This window comes from Heptranchias perlo, chromosome 3, assembly GCF_035084215.1.
Source record: "Heptranchias perlo isolate sHepPer1 chromosome 3, sHepPer1.hap1, whole genome shotgun sequence".
Lineage (NCBI taxonomy): Eukaryota > Metazoa > Chordata > Chondrichthyes > Hexanchiformes > Hexanchidae > Heptranchias > Heptranchias perlo.
Window position 1 is genome coordinate 119,644,137 of NC_090327.1, and position 6,000 is coordinate 119,650,136.

A 6,000-nucleotide genomic window follows, 5' to 3' on the forward strand; every position below is an offset into this window, starting at 1 on the left:
TGTGTTTATGAAGAATTATTTCTTATAGTGAGGATTATTACAGGGTGTGCAAATTACTCACTTTCCTCTTCATTAATAAATAAAGTGGCATCTTGATTATTTGCCATAATGGAAATTGGCAGATAATGGACTCATTTTATATTTTAGTCTGGCAGAGTAAGTTTTTAGCTTTATTGATTGAGTTAGATTATTTGATCAAATTCTTTAGACCCACAGAAGGAGGCTATCATGTTTGTGCTGGCTTTTTGCTAGACCATTCCCAAACTCATCCCACTGCCCCTTTCTCTCCTCATAGTCTGTATCTTCTTCTGCTTCAAATATTGATCCGTTCTTCCTTAAAAGATGCAATGGTCTCTACCTCAACCACTCCCTGTGGCAAAACATCACATGCTACAACAACCCTCTGTGTAAAGAAATTTCTCCTAACCTTTATCTTCACTCCTGATGATGACTTTAAATTGATGACCCACTCGTCACTGACTCCCCAACCAGAGGAAATAGTCTTTCCCTGTTTGCTCTGCCAAAATCTTTCATAATGTTAAAAAAACTCTATTAAATCACCTCTTAGCCTTCTCTGCTCCAATGGAAATAGTCCCAGTATCTCAAGTCTGTTCTCAAGTATGTGGTTCATCATCCTGGTTAATCTTTGCTTTACGCTTTCTGCTTTCTGTTGCTTTAATATCCTTTCTATAATCGGGCTACCACAAACCGCACACTATAATCTACCTCTGCCCTAATGAATGTTTTGTACATTTCAAAAGCAAAATACTGCAGATGCTGGAAATCTGAAACAAAAACAGAAAATGCTGGAAAAGCTCAGCAAGTGAGGCAACATCTGTGGAGAAAGAAACAGAGTTAACGTTTCAGGTCAAAGACCTTTCGTCAGAACAGGAAGATGTAAAGTTTTTAAGCAAGATCAGAGCCAGGGAAAGGGGGGAGGGGAGGAAAGAACAAAAGGGAAGGTCTGTGATAGGGTAGAGAGCAAAAGTGATTAAATGACAAGGGATGATGGTAAGGAGGGTGATAATGGGACAGGTTAAGGAACAACAGATTGGTCTAGAGTAGCTGTAAATGGCAACAGCAGAACTATTACCAGCACTTGCTGTCTGAAAAAAATGGGAGCAGTGGTTATGATCTGAAGTTATTGAAATCAGTGTTGAGTTCGGAAGGTTGTAAAGTGCCTAAACAAAAGATGTGGTGCTGTTCCTCGAGCTTACGATGAGCTTCATTGGAACAGTGCAAAAGACCGAGGTCAGAGAGGTCAGAGTGGGAGTTGGACAGGGAATTAAAATGTCAGGCGACCGGCTGCTCAGGGTCACGCTTGCGGACAGAGAGGAGGTGTTCAGCAAATTGATCACCCAACCTGCATTTGGTCTCCCCAATGTGGAGGAGACCGCATTGTGAGCAGCGAATACAATATACTAAATTGAAAGTAGTACAAGTAAACCACTGTTTGACCTGGAAGGAGTGTTTGGGACCCTGGGCGATGGGAAGGGAGGTGGTGAAGGGGCAGGTGTTGCATCTCCTGTGGGAAAGTGCCGTGGGGAGGAGAGCGGGTGTTGGGGGTGATGGAAGAGTGGACCAGGGTGTCGCGGAGGGAGTGGTCCCTTCTGAATGCTGGAAGGGGGGGGAGAAGATGAGTTTGGTGGTGGGATCGCACTGGAGGTGGCGGAAATGGCGGAGGATGGTATGTTGAATGTAGAGAGGGGTGGGTTGGAAGGTGAGGACAAGGGGGACCTTATCATGGCTCTGGGTGGGAAGGGAAGGGGTGGGGGCAGAAGTGCGGGAAATAGGATGGACACGGTCGAGGGCCCTGACAACTACAGTGGAGGGGAATCCTCGGTTGAGGAAAAAGGAAGACAAAGGAAGCACTGGTGTGAAAAGTGGCATCGTCACATGGTAACTCTGTACTTGCTTAAAAACTTTACCTCTTTAACATCTTCCACTTCTGATGAAAGGTCTTCGACCTGAAACGTTAACTCTGTTTTTTTCTCCACAGATGCTGCCTCACTTGCTGAACTTTTCCAGCATTTTCTGTTTTTAGTTTTGTACAATTTTATCATTATTTCTTAACTCTTGCACTCTCTGCCCCTATTTATAAAACACAAACTGATGTTGGTCTCATCTACCTCCACTTTCAAGGAGTTTGAACCGTTGGGTCTTGTGTTCATCCACCCCTTTCAGTATCTTTCCATTAAGTATATTCTCCCATTCCTTGTATTTTCCTCCCAAAATGTATTGCCTCACACTTATCCACATTGAATTGCATTTATCACCTGATGGCCCACTCCACTAACCTAATTGTCTTCCTGGTGTTCTCAGCAAATTTCAAGATTGTGTTTCCTGTACCCAAGTCCAAATCATCTACGTTTCCCCTGGTAAGTCAATTCCAACCCTTCTCCAAGCCAAGCAATGCCCATTTATCCTAACTCTTTGTTTCCTGTCCATTAACCAACTTTCTATCCTTGTTGCTACATTTCCTTTTGTACCATACGCCTGAATTTTTCTAAGAAGCTTCTTGTGAGACGCCTTATTGAATGCATTCTGAAAATCCATATACAATGCATCTATTGCAATCCCCTTATCCATCTAATTGGCCACTTCTCTTAAATTTGTCAAACATGACATGCCTTTAACAAATCTATACTTGCTGTCCTTAATTAGCCCATTGATTTCTAAATGCTCACTAATTTTATCTTGATTTATGGATTCTAAGAATTTGGCCACAACTGATATTAGACTAATTGGATGATTGTTATCTGGTTTATCCCCCCCCCTCTCTTCCTGAACAAGGTGTTCCATTGGCTATTCTCCAGTCCCACAGCACAATTTGCATATGTAAAGGAGGATTGTAAAATTGTGGCCAGAGTCTCTGCTCTCTCCTCTCTGACTTCCTTCAACAGCCCAGGGTATCTGTTATCAGGGCCCAGTGTCTGAACCACTTTGAATTCTGATAAATCTTTTTTTTTTAGGACCAATTCCTTTTCCACCGTTATCTCTACCAATTGTTCCAAATCCTTCTCTAGTACACCAACATTCTCACTTCCACCACCATTTGCAAAAAAAATGCAAAATATTTATTTAATATCTCCACCATACCATTCTTCCTTTTTACTTCCCCACTGAACATTCTATGCTCATTATTTTCTTTAGTACTGTCAGCCCTAACTTTATGCTTCCCATTTAAAGTTTGTTTAGTTTTAATCTCTCTTTTTATCCACGGAACTGTTTTTTTTGTCGCATCACCTTTCTCAGCATCCTTCACGTTCCCCGACTGCTGTTCAATCAAACTGTTTGTCGACTGTTCTGCCCAGTTACTTTTGGCCTTTCATCTCCCTGAACTTCTCCATGTTCTAGTCCAGCATCCTTATCTTTGATTCATTGTCCTTTTCTATTCTTATTATGACATGGTCATTGTTTCCCAGTTGTTCTCCTACTCTTGCATTAGTTATTTGCTCCACTTTGTTTCCCAGAACTAAACCAAGCTGTGCTTCTTTCCTTGTTGGACTAGAAACATACTGATCTGGGAAGATGTCCTAAAAGAAAAGAAAGAACTTGCATTTATATTACGTCTTTCACCACCTCAGGATGTCCCAAAGCACTTTACAGCCAATGAAGTACTTTTTGAAGTGTAGTCACTGTTGTAATGCAGGAAACGTGGCAGCCAATTTGTGCACAGCAAGGTCCCACAAACAGCAATGAGATAAAAGATCAGATAATCTGCTTTAGGTGTTAGTTGAGGGATAAATATTGGCCAGGACACTGGGGAGAACTTGCCTGCTTGTCTTCAAATAGTGCCATGGGATCTTTTATATCCACCTGAGAGGACAGACAGGGCCTCAGTTTAACATCTCATCTGAAAGTCAGCACCTTGGACAGTGTGGTACTCCCTCAGCACTGCAAGTATCAGCCTAGATTATGTGTCTGTGAGTGGGACTTGAACTCACATCCTTCTAACTCAGAGGCAAGAGTGCTAATGACTGAGCCAGGGCTGACATGATGCAGTCTAAAAAGTGTTCCCCATTTTGACCACATGCATTATCTTTCTTCCACTCTATCTTGGGATAATTAAAATTACCCAATGGTACTCCGCTGTTGATCTGACCTATATCTGAACCATTTATAGATTTCTATTCCATTCTCGTATCCATTGTTTGGCCTGTAATAAACACCTGCAATTGTCAAATTTTCCTTTCTCCCTTTGGGCCTTTTTTTAAAACCATTTTTCCACAGGAAGAATTTGAAGAGGAGCAATATTTAAGTGCTGGGTTTCAAAACAAAGTGAATTTGTATAGTGTTAAAAAGGAAAGGCCGCAGGCATTTAGAAATTGTGTATTAAAGCCAGACGTTCATTCTGGTACCCATGACGATCAGCAACATTATCTCAAATGGGGCTGCCAGCAAATTTTCACACCATAGGGGGTTGGAATGTCCCTTCCCATTGAACTTTGCATGAACCTAATTTTGAAGGGAGGCGGTGTGATAGCAGGCTTGATTAGCAACTCTTCTGACCAACCGCTGGACAGGGAGAGGGGGCAACAGCCAAGGACCAACCTTCTGTAAGGACAGAACATTGGGAAATAAAGGCAAACACGTCGTAAGTTTTAAGAGATTTTTTTTTAAGAGAAAGCTGTAAGGGATTATGTTGAGACTAAGTGGTTGGAAATGCTGAAGGGCAGTTAGTGTTTAAGTCAAGTAAGATGACCCGCTGTTGTGAGGAAGCATGGTGTGTTCTTTACTTTCTATTATTACACAAAGATAAATTGTATGTTACATGACTCCAATCATAACTATTGTTCTGTGTGTGTAAATTGGCTGCTGTGTTTCCTACATTACAACAGTGACTACACTTCAAAAGTACTTCTTTGATTGTGAAGTGCTTTGGGACATCCTGAGATCATGAAAAATGCTATATAAATGCGAGTCCTTTCCTTTCCTTTTTAAGAAAATTCAAAATTAGTTCCTGTGGAGCCAGGAGGAGCAGCACTTCACAGTACTCGCTATTGCCCCTCTCCCCCGTTAGCACTCCACCTGCATCCCCCCACCTTTGGGCTCCTGCCGATGAGGCAAATGGTCCAACATTGATTTTCTTAAAATGGGCGGGCTGCCTGTGGAGCCACCGGCAGGTCGCCAGCATAATATTAATCAGGCCCGAGGCCCAATTTTGGACTGGCTTCGGCCTCCTGGTTGGGGCCATCCACTCCCTACACGGTGCCCATATTAGGCATGAAAACCGGCCTAAAGGAATTTCCATCACGCCTTGTTTAAGTCAAGTAAGATGACCCACTGATATGGGGAAGCATGATGTGTTCTTTATTTTGTGTTATTACAACTAGATAAATTATATTGATTGAATTCAGTCTGATCATAACTACTGTTCTGTATGTTCACTGTATGTGAAATTAAGGAGCTTATTGATTCGTATTAGGTTTTGTCTCATTTGGGACTCCCAGTCATGACTGCAAAAAGGACTGTCTATGCTCTGACTATAGAATCTTCCACTAACTCCACTCTTGTATTGATGCTGATCCGAGCCAAAGTTCAATATTGGAACGATGTGGATTAGTAAATTCAAATGGGTTTAGACATCCAGATAGTGTAAAAACCCAGAATCTGGAAAATCAGTTTAAAAAACACTAATGTATTTTAGCTATTTTTTTCCCCCCAAAACTAAAGCCAAAGGAGAAATTTGCAGTGCTATAAAGAGCGGAGGAGTGGGACTAATTGGATAGCTGTTTCAAAGAGCCAGCATAGGTACAATGGGCTGAATGTCTTCTTTCTGTGCTGTATGATTCTACGATCCTATTATATGATTCATTGTCATCTGATCTCTTGACTTCCATGAAGATTCCTGTGCATAATCGAGATGTCACTGTCACCATTTTCAGAATTCCCCTAACAGGACTGAGGAATTAAACTCTTGGGTTTGTCTCATAGAATCTTTGTATGTGGCTCATTACGATTTTGGTCCCACACCAAGTTGCTTTAGTAAGTATCTTT